Raw genomic sequence first — 14,636 nt, 5'->3', positions numbered from 1 at the left:
AGTGGAACCGCCAAACTCCCTCTTTGTCTTATGGGTTTCTCATCCGTTATGTCGATCCTTTAATCTCGCCGAACCCTAATATCTCGAGCCCGGCTCCCCGCGTCCCCGACCCACCGTGTCCCCAGCCGCCCGCTCCCCGGCTCCCCAGCCGCGCGGTTCCCCATCCGCCCGCTCCCCGCGTCCCCGACCCACCGTGTCCCCAGCCGCCTGCTCCCCGGCTCCCCAGCCGCGCGGTTCCCCAGCCTCCCGCTCCCCGCGTCCCGAGGCGCCCGCTCCCCGCGTCCCCAGCCGCCCGCTCCCCGCGTCCCCGACCCACCATGTCCCCAGCCGCCCGCTCCCCGGCTCCCCAGCCGCGCGGTTCCCCAGCCGCCCGCTCCCCGCGTCCCCAGCCACCCGGCTCCCCGCGTCCCCGACCCACCGTGTCCCCAGCCGCCCGCTCCCCCAGCACATGTTAATGTATTGCCGCCATATTGGTTTTTGTTTATCTCGATCATCGGTTATCTCGACGCTTTTTGGCAAACCCCTAGGCCAGCGACATAACAGGGTTCAACTGTATATATATTTTAATGAAGATCATCAGCATGGAAGTATGTCCTCTGGAATGGAAGCCAGAGCATGAAGGGGCATACAAATGTTTAGCATATCTTGCATGTAAATACCTTGCAATGCCAGCTACAAAAGTGCCAAGCAAATGCCTGTTCTCACTTTCAGGTGACACTGTAAATAAGAAGCGGCCAACATTATCTCCTGTAAATGTAAACGGACTTGTTTGTCTTAGCGATTGGCTGAACAAGATGTAGGACTGAGTGGACTTGTAGGCTCTGAAGCTTTACATTGTTTTGTTTTTGAGTGGAGTTATGTAACAAAAAAAATCTACATTTGTAAGCTGCGCTTTCACGACAGATTGTACTACAGTACTCGTATGAGGTGAATTGAAAAATACTATATCATTTTTACAGTGCAAATATTTGCAATAAAAATATAAAATACACTTTGATTTCAGTTATAACACAAAATCCAATATATTTGAAAATGTAGAAAAACATCTGAAATATTTAATAAATTGCAATGGGTATTCTATTGTTTAACACTGCGAATAAAACTTTGATTAATCACAATTCATATTTTAATCACAATTAATTGTTTTGAGTTAATCGCTTGAGTTAACTGCGATTAATCAACAGCCCTAAAAGGAATATGTGAAGATGGGAATTTGATCAAGAAACTCTCATTCATACCACTTCCGGAGTTCTATTTTTGAACTAGTTGGTAATGAACAGAGACAAGGAATATTTGGCTCTGCTTCTGTAGACTTAAATAAGAGAGAATTTCTGTTGTCACTTCTCTGACCGCAAGATTGTAGTTTATTGGGGTATCTATCCAAGACTTGCCCTTGTTTGGATTATGTGATTTATCCCAGTTGTATCTGTATTTTCTCTTGTAAAATTGGCCTCTTTTCACATAGACCATGGCATAATATCTTAAGAGCTATATATGAATTTCTCTAGTACTGAAAGAACTTTAAGGGTCAGATCCTCATGTGTTGTAAATCACTTGAACTCCAGTGAAACCAGTGGAGCTAGGCTAATTTACAGAACCTGAGGATATGGCCTTCAGCTTCTAACCTCATGATTCACTACATACCATAATAACTTTAAAATTAAATCTGTAAACATCATGGTAAATCAATATAACTCCATTAACAATAGTCCAACTATTGAGTAAAGCAGCTCACGGAATAAATTACTGTAAAGAGTGATGACAGAAAACCTTGAACATACCTATTAATGTAACAAAACAAAAAATGCTGCCATTGTCCGTTCAGTTGCATGTATTTCTGATGTTGGAGGTCATGGCAATGTTATTGCTCAAATGCTTTGATTTGCTATTCACAATTTATATAGAAAAACTCTATAACAACCAATACTCACTTTACCTTTTTCCAGCAACAAAGATATCAGCTATCTCTTTACAGTTGGCTATTCAGTCATGCTTTTCAAATTCACTGATTTTGTGTTCCTCAGATGTGGTACTGTATTGTATAATTAAGTAGACATGGTGGCAGTGTGATGGATTTCCCAGTTACCTCCTTTCTGTGAGATAAAACTGGACCATATTGCTTTAATCAAATTTTTTATTTTTGTTTCATAAATTTACACAAACATAAGACCGTATCCTAATACAGCAGCATTTTATATCAAATACTTTTACTGCTTCCAGATAACACAGTCATGGTAGTGACATCCAAATGACCTCTTAGGCCTCGTCCCGACTATGGGGAAAAGTTGATTTAAGTTACTCAATTTGAGTTATGTGACTAGCGTAACTCAAGTCAATGTAACTTAGATCTACTAACTGCAGGGTCCACACTATGTGATGTACGGTGGAGTACAGGAGTTGATGGGAGAGCGATCTGCAGTTGATTTAGTGGGTCTTCACTAGACCCACTAAATCGACCGCCGATACATAGATCGCCACACATCAATTCCCCGGTAAATGTAGACAAGCTCTCAGATCAACTTGTCTATCTCCCTGATGCAGCATTGTGAGCTACAATATTTTCTAATGCCTTGTTTACTCTAATTCTGAATGTTTAAGCCATAGGGCTTCTAGGACTTCTCTGGGGGAGACTATTCTACCACCTAAATCTGCACGCACAATTTGTTGGGTGAGGCCATGATCTGAGAGGGAAAGGGAGGAGGCTGGATAGCCTTTACGGTTCAGATGAATGTCAATGAGATTTCCTGTCCTTGTTTCTCCATGAGGGAAAAAGGAAAGTCTCTTTTTATAGAGGAGGGTGGATGAAATATTTTCCAAAAAAGGCCTTTATAAAATAACTTCCTATTAAGAAGTACAATAAAAAATGCTATGCTATCTTATAACTGCACTCCTGAAAGTTGTTCCTTTGTTGCTTAATTCCTTCCCAGCTTCTTCTATAGATAAGTAAATACATTTTAAACCAGATTGGAAAAAAAATCAAGGACTTGCAAATATCCTATATACCTTGGGCAAAGTTAACTTTCATTCCCTGTTTTTTCCTAGAAATTTTGTCAATGTTTTAAATGACGGATCATTTTTAATTCCTTTGCTATTTACTTTGCTCCTATTAATCAAGAAAAAAACTTTGGGCACTAATGAAGATGTAATAGGTAATTTTCAAAAAATTTAATTTTTCTTGTGATCATCATGAGTGGTATCATTAATTATAGAGGTATCTACAGTTACACATTTTTACCAAGTCTTAAACAAGCCATGGATTTTGTTTAAGAGGAGGATTCTTGATTCCCATGCAACCCCATTGACGTTAAAGTGTTGGTGATGAGGTCATTGAATAAAGAATGTTTGAGAGCTCATCTGGTAAAAATTGTCAGAGGGAATCCACAATAGATGCTTTGAATGCTAGTGTTGTGCTCCCAGACCTGCAGGGTGCAGTTTCAGATTAGAGTATTTGATTAAAGTTTGTGCTAGAAACAGCCTGCACCTCAATTTATACAAGCCCCACTCTTGCAGTGCTATCCTAGAGCACCATACTGTGCTGCAGGAACACCCTTTCACCTGAGCGATGATGTTCTCACCTTTCAGTAGAGTGTTGAACCAAGACAGAGTATTGGAAAATATAGTCCCGGCCTTCCATCCAGTGTTGCATGAAATGGACATTTTACACAAAGGAAGCAGGCCCCATTTACACTAGTATGCACATTTCAGCTTTCGAATGGTACATTAGGATGTAACATTTGTCCTTGGCCTTAAGAATTTGCAATTGAACAAAAGAAAGCAAGTCCAAAGCTAGCCTTTACTGCTTTATAAGATACATATTGTCTGAGAGCTGTTTATAAATACATTTCCCTTTACTTTGTTGATAATTCTTATGGTTAAAGGTATTTTTGAATTAAATACTCAGCGTGACACCAGTCATGAATGTCCCCTATTGAAGGCAATGGGATGAATTGGGCGCTTTCGCGCTTTAGCCAAATTTATAAATACAATACTTGAGTCAGGGAAATGCATTTAACTTTCCAAAAATAGGAATGGCTGACACTTGGTATAATGAAAATCCACAGCAATCAGGACAAGGTTCCATTAAAGGTCAGACTTCAAATACACACAGCTTTGTGATGTTGTCACAAGGTGGCAGCATAACCTCCAGTTCTTTAATACATATCTGACTTCATTCTGTATTGAAATGGCCCCTCCCGCTGCTGCTATCAACCATAATGCAGTCCCTTACTGACATCCTTAATACCTTGTTAAACATGTTTGTAATCCATTAGTAGAAATGAATGCTAAAAATCAACAAGCTCCATGCCTCAGGAATCCAAACGGACAGAAAGCTTTTTATTTCTACAAAGCCTAATACATGAGTTCATTGATCAAATTAGAGCTGTAGCTGTGCTACGGTGACACAATGGGCTATTTCTGTGATAAATGGCCGCTAAAGTACTATAACTAGGAACACCAAACATTATCCCGCACCAATTAATATTTGCCAGCTGCCATAAAGTTGACTAACAGTGCTGGACAACCTGGGGGTTGAGTTTTTATGAACTACAGAGAAGGGAATGTATGTCATGTGGCTGCGCTGGTAATTGTCTTCTCTCACAGTAGCAAGTTCATTTGGGTCTCATATGCACAGACAGTTAATTTCTCTCTATCAATGCCACCTCCATCTACATTTAGTTTGTAGTCAAATTTGCTGTAGCAATGCAGAGGTGGCAGGCAGCTTTATAAATGACATGAGAGAAAATGCAGAGTACTCATTCATCAGACTCTGTTCCATATTTAATTCATTATGTGATTGAGCTATGCCAGTTAGTCCTTTGCCTTTTCCAGGGTTGAAATAATAGCGTTCTTTCTCCCTCTGAATTGCTACTGAGTATTGAACATGTCTGGATTTTTAATCAAACCTAAACATTAACAACCAATTTAAGAAGAGCTAGGTCTCTTCCAGAGCTTGCTTCTGTAAGGTGCTGAGCACTTGGGACCCTGATCAAGCAAACCACTGAAGCATGTGAGCAGTTTCATTGTGTGTGTTTAGTAGGATTACTCCCATTCCTGGTTTAACAGATACTTTGCTGGATCAGAGTTTAGAATGCTCAGAGCCTAACAGGATTGAGCCCCATAGGATATTCTTTACAGTGGTTTTCAAACTCTTGTACTGGTGACCCCTTTCGTATAGCAAGCCTCTGAGTGCCACCTCCCCTTATAAAGTAAAAACACTTTTTTATTTATTTAACACCGTTCTAAATGCTGCATGCCAAGTGGGCCTTGGGGTGGAGGCTGATAGTTTGTGACCCCCCCATATAATAACCTTGTGACCCCCTGAGGGGTCCCAGTCCCTAGTTTGAGAACTCTTGTTCTTTGTCTGTATAGCCATTTTGAATAATATGTGCAAGAAAGCACTGCTTTAGGCCCCTGTCCCAAAAGTTCATGAAAACAATCAAGCAAAAGTCCATTCCCTAGTGAGATGAGGACACATTTAAAGACACAGTCCCTTCTCCAATGGGTGTCCCATGTAAATTCAAATAAGACCCAACCTGTGAGCATCTTAGACAAAAACGGGAGGGGAGGGAGGGCAGGCCTGGGAGGACCAAGTGACAGTCAGATGACCTCAGGGCTACTCAGTGAAGCAGGTGCCCATCTTGGCCCAGATTCCCCACTCCTTCAGAAATAACCTCTGGGGACTGCCCCTAGAATTGGTCAGGCTCCGGGCAATCACCAAGATCTGGGCACATTCAGTGTGAAGCCGAGGCAATCTGTTCAGAGGCCCTGTGACCGCATTCACTCTCGGATCCTGGTGGCTTTGGACCCCAATCCCTTGCAGTGCAACTGTCTCTGGACCTCCCACTCCCACTCCTCCACCCAGTTCCTGTATTGCCTGTCTAATAACCTTTTGCTGGGCATGAGTATGTCTCCAAAGCCCTACCTCTGCCCGCTCACTCCTTCCCTGCACCAGCCCACCCTGTATGCCTCCCCTCTAGGCCTGCATAGCATTTAACTCCCAGAATGCATTGTATGGGATCTGGGGAAGACTGGAATGACACTGCTGATCCCCACTGCCACACATGGAAGGTCACGTCCATAGACGGATCTGGTGGGGGTGGGGGGAGGCTCTGATTTCTGGCGTGCTGATAAGCAGAATATAAATATATGGGCAGACAAAGGAGATGAGATTCAATACCAGTTGATTCATCACCAAAATAAGTGAATTTATATTCTGATCACTATGCACAAAGAACCCAAAACTTGATTTCCAGTTAAGTTTATCGTGATACCAGTGAGAAAAACCTTTTGCTTGTAACATGAACAAACTCCAAGACTCGGGTAAGTGGACAACGTCAGGATGCTATTTTTACACTCCCCCCCCCCCCGAGTATTACTGCACTTTAGCTATCAGAAGGCAAACTTAAATGAATGGTGAATAGATTAAGGGATTTTCCTCCACCTATTGAACTATTCTAAACAGCAGATGTTGGACATTGTTCTAGACTGGAATGCTTAAGGCTCTATCTATTTATTTGGGGTTTCTGATAGATGTAGCAAATCAAATTTCTAATGAATTTACTGAAAAAGAAATGCTCCAATAAACCCCAAGCTTGACTGTCCCAAGAGAAGGACAACTTAATTGTAGAGAGAAAATGATTTCTCAGATGTCAACTCAATACTAGATATTAATAGTACTTGCCCAAGAGAAAACACTAGCAGAGAACATAGACTCTCAGACTATACAGCAAGTTCTTCCTCTTTTTCACACTATGGGAATTTTGGCATGTTATTTGGGGCGGGGGTGGAGGGAGGGAAGGTAGAATGTTCCAGGAAATATCAATACTTTATTTAGGACCACATCAAATTAACTTTTTTTGTGCATGAATTGACTTTTGATTACAGTAGAGAAACCTAGACCGCATTTTTTTAGTTATAGGCATAAATGGTTGAGACTTTACTGTAATTGAACATGCAAGTGGCATAATTGCACATGCAAATGAATGATTATTTTCACATTATCCAAGTTGTGTATGCAAGTATTGTAATTGTGTCAGTTAGGCATGAAATTGTGTGTGTGGGTATTTTATATCTTTTAAAAAAAAATCAGGGCATATGAGTCTATTGTGTGAGAAAAAGCATGTCATTCTATTTCCTAAAAACAAGATATTTTTGTGGCTGCTGTTCATACCTCCCATATTGTATCTACACTGTTAGCAATAAAAATCAGAGGCTTCTCATAACAACCACAGCAGTGAAAATGTTACATCTGAACTATAGTGTATTTTAGTTCATAGGGGAAAATAAACACTTACTAAATCATGATATAACCCTAATTTGAGCTCTAAAAGTTTCAGAATGATCTACAATATGAACAACATTTTACTAGGTACTAATACTTTGCAAAGGGATCTCATCAAGCATTTTTTTTTTAAACATGGTTTTTGTCTGTTACGGACAATAACATTGTAGGGCTAATAATATCTTTTTCATCATGTATTTGTTCAAATTTCTTGGCAAAGTCATCACATTAGAGCATCAAGAGATGTGGTCCAGGGTCAAATGTAATACTCATTCATGTATGTTAGCATGTAATCCATAGTATTTTGAAACCAAAAGAGCTATAATATTTTGTGTTACAGACTACTTAAAAATTCAGTATGGTTCTGTTGTATGTGTTTAGATTCACTCAATTGCTAATAGTGGTATAATAGCTCTTTTATTTATATATTTTACAGTGTTACCAGTGGAAGCCATTAGCACAGTGTTTCTATATTGTCAGTATTTCAGAGGGATTTGTGGAGCTGGACTAAAGCAAAAATGACACTGGTGCATTTAATTTATTACTTATATTGACTTTGACTTTTAGTACTTCAGAGCAGGAGTACTTAAAGACCCATACCACCTAATAGGAGGGGACTTTTAAAATTGATATAGCAAATAAAATGCTAAATTGGAATGTCATTGTTGTTAAAATGCACCAACACTATTAAAATGCAATAAATATATTTAGCCTCTCAGCTGTGCACTTACAACTCCACCTAATGTTTGAAGGGGCCAAGCAGGTTACTCATTTACATGACAAATAGATCATCTCCTACGAAGAACAGAAATGTGCAGTTTTATAGGACCGGATTGCCATGGAAACGGAAAGTAAATCAAAAACTAAATGGTCTGCAGCATTAAGCTCATGGTGCTTCAAAGTGGAAATCCAGAGGAAGTTATGCAACTGCTTATCCACTGATGGAGATGATGTAAGAGCGGTCAACACTTCAATTGGGTGTGAGGTCCTCAAAAGCATATTTCAATACCTATCTGGGTGCTTTAGTGTACCTAAGGCTGTCTGCTTAGCTGATGTGTTTGTGTATCTCAGTTAGCCAGTTTACATTTGCAGTTGTGGGTTTATTCATGGATCTAAGCTGTGTGACTCTTGTGCTAGCCTTTGAGAATGTGGTCCTAGACACTTTACTGGTGGGGTTATGTTTGTGTTGTGTTTGGACAAAGTGTTGATAATGGAACATTAAATACTTGGAGAGAATCTCTCAAATTAACTTTTTGTTGTCAGACACATTTTTCAAAGTCCTTCCTTCCCTAAAATTCAAGTTTAATTAAAATTCTAGACCAAGATTTTCAAAAATAGGAATGACAAGTTAGGCTGCTAAATAAATGACTCAAATTTCAAAATGCTGATTGCCCAGAAGCCTCTGACTTCCATGGATACCATTTCCTACATTCAAAAAAATAAAATAGCATTGATAAAGTCACTGATTCTCCAAAGATCTATGTGTGTGGCTTACTTTATGCATTGTGCACCAGATTAAGCATATGCATAAGTCTTTGAGGAATTGGGACCCAGTTAGGGAACTAAAAAAGTAATGCCTAAATCCTATTTTTGTCAGTCCCCAAATCTTTGTTACTGATGAAAATGCCAACCTCAATATCTTGGTGAAGACCTAATTTTCAATTCCGTCCACTAATTTTGGGTGAATAGGCACTGACTCTGTGGTTGCTCTGGATCTGAAGCAATGATGGGTGCTCAGCACCCACTGGCAGCCCTGCCAATCAGCTCCTTTCCCTCCCTGCAGTGCCTCCTGCTTACTGGTAATCAGCTGTTCAGCAGTGTGCAGGAGGCACTGCGCAGGAGGGGGACCCAGTGGGTCATGCCCTAAATAGTAGAGAATGGCATTCTCTTGAGGCTTCTGTTCTAATTAAAAAAAAATACTGTGTTTATTGAGTTAAGAATAGTGTAAAAAAAAAAACAACTTCAGCTTTATTCCCCTGTAAGTGAGATCCACAGCATACAAATAAAGTGCTTTGTTACGGGCTCCTCTTTTTGCCTTCCCTCTTATTAGGCAAAAGTAACATGCTGCACACTTATTAATGAAGGGTTGGATTCCCCTGTGGTCCCTGTGCTATTCATCACTCTTACCTTGTGCTTTCAAGCCTGAATGTACTGTATGATGAGATTGACTGTAAAAACTGCAATCCAATTTTGTAGGATGGGTCTAGTGAACAACAGGCAAAAATCTGTGAACTTTCCTTTACAGTATTTTCCTATTTTATAATATTGATTGTACATATAATATGTAATTCTCTCCCTTTCTCTCAGGGTTAATTATTGGTTTCTTGCCAAAGTATCTGACCTTCTTTCCTTTGGTTACAAGTGGTTCCCTTTATATTCTGTGCAGAAATGTCACCAAGATTTAATCCATTCTCCAAATGCTATCCTGTCAATTCTAGCTGTAAATCCAGCAGCAAGGTCACTTTCCACCTTGGGGGCTGAATCTTGCTTTCAGATAAATGCATTTTGGGGGACAGAATCAAACTGTCTCTTTCTAATGCCTGAAGGGCAAATAAGTGGTGGTTCTCCCTGACTGTGTACAATACTGTGGTCGAGAAACATCAATTTTCTTATATCTTGAAAAGGAGCCAGAGGCTACAGAAGTCAGGCCCTTCAAAAAAGCTTGTTAGGTTAAGAGAGCTTAAAGTATTTTCTGGCCTAAAGGAAGACTAATTTAACATCTGCAGGTCAGATCCTCAGCTGGTGTAAATAGATGTTGCTCCACTGAAGTTTGTAGGACTCAACAGATTTATATCAGTTGAACATCTGGTCCTTTATTTAAAATATTTAAGGTTGGGAAGTCCCAATAAGGTTAAATAGATTTCCAACAGCATCCTGGGCAGACAAGAGAAGCAGAAAAGTAAACTCTTGTTTATGCATTCATGACAGGACAAATAACTTGAGTGATTATTTTTTATGGTGTTGGGTAACACGTGGTTTGCTGTGCATTATGGATTCCCCTCTGTGCTTTATCCACAGGGGATCTGAGTCTGCTATAGCTCTCAACCATGAGGCTGATTCCTTTAGTTTATGTTGTAGAGACTTCTGTTCTTAGCTCAGGATGTCTCAAGTCTGAATGCACGTGACAGCAAGGATGATGGTCGTTATAGTTGCACTTTTTGGGAGTGGAGGAAGAGAAAGTACAGTTTCTATCCCATAATATACCCCTCGAATCTTAGTGAATTTCCCTGGGTCTGATGGGTGTCTTTACACAGATTTATCCAGAGCCCTCAATATACTTTGAAACCAGACCTGAGGCAATCCATTAGACCAATATAAGATGTCTAATATAGACATCCAATTATTATAATGATAAAGGGACTTCAATAAATTATCTTTGCTATGTTGCTTGTGATGCACTACACTGCCAGCCTGGAAAGTTTGGGAAAAGCCTGAACTTGTATATGATGAACTCAAATTACCATATCACCGAGGGACCTCTTGACCCCTGGGCTAGCCAGCAATAAATAAGGCCTGATTCTCCATTGCCCTACATCTTGCATAGTCGTTGCCACCAGTATAAAGTAGATACAAAATGCTACTGAGTCAGAAAGAGAGAATTCTATGCCCACTCTTCAGGGGTGTAAATGACTAACCAGATGCAGGGCAATTGAGAATAAGAATTTTATTTTTGTTATAGTTGTCTTAAGTGACTTCCTTTAACTATATTTTTATATTAAGTGCATTAAAATTCGAGTTTGACTAGCATTTTACAATGTTTTTATTGCAGCTTATAGTCCTCGCCACTCCTGATTGGAGTATTCTTTGGGCATTATATCCAATAGTCCATTACAGCACTAGGGCTTGCATTGAAACCAGAAGACCTCTTCAGCAGAAAAGTATAGGTAGAGGGGGTAGGGGAAAGGAAAGGCCTGTGTTGTTCCCTCTGGAATTTTCATCTTGACTGAACTCCTTTCTCTATTTTACATTATATTAAAACAGTTTATTTTATCATATGAGGGCTCTTATTTGGAACATTACCTAAAAACTTAATAAGTAAGGCTCAATTTGTATCATTTTATTTCACTGAAAATAAGACTGTAAGCTTGATGTTTTTGAAGCTGTGCTTCTATTAGCAACCTAACCATTAATTCAGAAACCATGTTGCTTTCAAGCATATTAATCCTATTGTTTACATATCTAGATACATGATGGTGCATAACAGTTTAAACAAACTTGGCAGTTTTGAATTACAGTATTAGCCAGGCAAATGATCTACATTTATCACCTCAACCTCACTTGATTCTAACAGCAGGAAACATGGAGTACTCTTGAGGTCTCTTCATATACTGCCCGAAATATAGGCAATTTATTTAATGAGTTTTAAGTATCATGTGTCATTTGGCTGTTTAGTGCTTACCTACAATGAATTTCCTTATTAATATTTTGCTGGTTTCTTGGTAGATACAGTGACTAAATAAAAAATACAAGAGGCTTCCAAAATTAAGTCTATATTACACTATCAAATGGAAAAGTCTGTCAAATGTTATGGAAATATTTTTCTCTCCAATGCTTCCCAGACTGATTTCGTTCCTCACATACCTGAAGCCACATAAAATTATTATAGGTATTACAATAGAACAAGCACAAACAACAACAACAACAACAAAACAACTCAAGAATTTTGGAAGGGATATAAACCATCATACTAGAAGGTTAAAACTATTGGAATAGGAGGAACATAGGAACTGCCACACTAGATGTGACACAAAGTCCATTGTGCCCAGTATCCTGTCTTCAGCAGTGATCAGCACCAGATGCTCCAGAGGAAGGTATAAGAACCGTGCAGTAGCGGGATTTGGGATAATCTATCTCTCCACATTATGCTTCACCCTAGTCTCTAGCAGTTAAAGATTGGTGTAAACACTAAAGCATGAGGTATAAGATCCTTTCCAAAAATGTTCTTAGCATTGATTATGATAACTCTGGATATTCTTGATATCCATATAAATGTCCAATTCCTGTTTTTGAATCTTGCTAAGTCTTGGTCTCAACAACTTTCTGTGACAACAAGTTCCACAGACTAATTACAAATTGTGCGGGGAAAAAGTATTTCATTTTATCAGTTTTGAATTGCCCACCCTGTAAGTAACTTTCTCTGAGGACAGGTTATCCCATTATTTTATTCTGCAGGATTTCTTGCATCTTTCTCTGAAGCATCTGGTACTGTCCACTCTCAGTGGCAGGATACTGGACTACATGGACTGGACTTCAGGTCTGATGCATTTGGGCAATTCCTATGTTTCCAAAACAATACAATAATAAAACAAAGATGCAGCGAATTACGGAGATTCATCACCACTGCCTCTCCGTTTGGTTTTCCTCTGTATATTCTGATGAAAACTGAATACGAGTAAACCTCTGGGGGCAGGGACTGTCTTTTTGTTCTGTGTGCATACAGCGCATAACATAATGAAGTCCTGGTCCATGGTTAAGGGTCCTAGGCACTTCAATAATACAAATAATAATGAGCATAGCCAAACCATCCTAGTCCAGATTGGCCACTCCAATTTGAGGGCTGCACTAACCAGTTCCGTACAGAGTGAGCATTGAGCCATATGGAGGTGGTAACTTGGGTCTTACTGACATAAGTTGGTGCAATGCAGATAGAATTGAGCTCTGAGAGCTCAATTTTGCTCACGTTTACTCTGAGCTGCATCTGGAATAATTCCAGTATCCTCTAGTGTAACTGAGAATCTGGCTCTTAATTTTCTTTGTTAAAAGTATATTATGAAATGTGGACTGCATCCTCAGCTCACGTAAATCATTGCAGTTGCTTTGACTTCAGTTGAGCTACACTGACAGTTGACACCAGCTGAGGATCTGGCTCAATATGTATAAAATACACACCGTACTCCGAAGAGTCCCTCCTCAAGCTTTAAGTTTCATATTGTGCCTTTATTCTGTTTGGCCTTGGAGGATTTCATATTCGTGTGAGTGCAGCAGCAGCCATCTGTGAGTCATGCATGCATCACAATTTTTGAGCTGAAGGGGAGTCAAGAAAGTTACAAATTCCTCAATGTGTTAATGCCAAGGTATTGATTGTTTCTCTGTCAGACACTAGAAATGTGTAAAAATGGATTTGAGGGTGAGCCGATAAAAAGGGGCTTTTCAAGTCATTGCTTTGACATTTTACTTAGGACACATCATTTATCGGTGTGTGTGTCATTTGAAAATGTGTCCACAAAAGTATTACACATAACAAGGCAACTATTTGAAAGGTCCCACTCTAATGTTGGTGTACATTAATATAATACAAAATTTCTTTGAACAAACACTAATTTTAGACTGGAACTTGATCTCTGGAAAATATTGTGTCTTATATAATTGACTAGTTGGTGTTCTGATCAAACCCACTGAAACATAGAAAATTACCTCATTTATCAAATAAATTTACAATATAAAATGCAAGGAAAGGCAACATCTCTTCCTTTTGTCATCCTGATTCCGAGAAATTTCAGTTAGTTTGGTTCCAAATAATGATGGCAGAGTTCATAAAGCTAAGAATGTAACTTTTTGGTTCACGTTAACTCCCAAAGGTTTGGATACTTATCAAGGCTATCTGAACATTGTGAGTCTATCACACATCTGCCATGGTTGGTTGGATGCAGTAACATCTATTTTATAGACCCATTATACTTCCAGTGATGTATGTCTTTGTGTCAGGAATGTAGATTTGTATCTTCCCTGCACATCTGGTAGGGCAAGTGAGCAGGTAACTTCTCTCTCATGTCCAAAGTTAACAGATAACAGGGTAACTTGGCATTGTATACCTGCATACATGCAGTATGTAAGCAGAATTTTTTTCTATGCTTTTACAGTACCTTTGAAAGCATGTTGATCAGACTTCTAAAGATGACTCATATGCCACTCCATGTCAGCAGCACAGGTCAGTAAATAGTTCATAAAATATATTGTCATGCATTAAGTTGGCGGTTGCTCATGCAATATAATTGTTACATTGTATTGTATTATGTTCCAAACTACATCCAGTTATACCTGACTCTCTTTGTACAGTATCGTAATAAAGTACTTTTAGAAGCTAATACAGTAGAAACTCAGTTATGAACGCCTTGGAAATAGAGGTTGTTCATAACTCTAAACAAAACATTAGTTCTTTCAAAAGTTTACAACTGAACATTGACTTAATACTGATTTGAAACTTTACTATGCAGAAGAAAAATGCTGCTTTCCCTTTATGTGTTTAGTAGTTTACGTTTTACACAGTACTGTACTGTATTTGCTTTTTATTCTGCTGGATTGTGTATTTCCAGTTCCAAATGAAGTGTGTGGTTGACTGGTCAGTTCGTAACGC

At 39.3% G+C, this 14,636-nt stretch overlaps 1 protein-coding gene across 10 annotated transcripts in view; it reads left to right on the top strand.

The window, feature by feature from the left end:
• GRM7 (glutamate metabotropic receptor 7) overlaps positions 1-14,636 on the top strand; it is a 1,280,044-nt gene that overhangs the window by 389,945 nt on the left and 875,463 nt on the right. For all 10 annotated transcript variants that reach the window (XM_039481474.1, XM_039481464.1, XM_039481463.1 and 7 more), the window contains one exon: positions 14,143-14,210. The gene's annotated coding sequence lies outside the window, so the exon portion shown is untranslated. The remainder of the gene's footprint in view (positions 1-14,142; positions 14,211-14,636) is intronic.

Source organism: Mauremys reevesii, linkage group 7 (assembly GCF_016161935.1).
Source record: "Mauremys reevesii isolate NIE-2019 linkage group 7, ASM1616193v1, whole genome shotgun sequence".
Taxonomy (NCBI): domain Eukaryota; kingdom Metazoa; phylum Chordata; order Testudines; family Geoemydidae; genus Mauremys; species Mauremys reevesii.
This window is presented reverse-complemented; position numbering and strand designations above follow the sequence as displayed.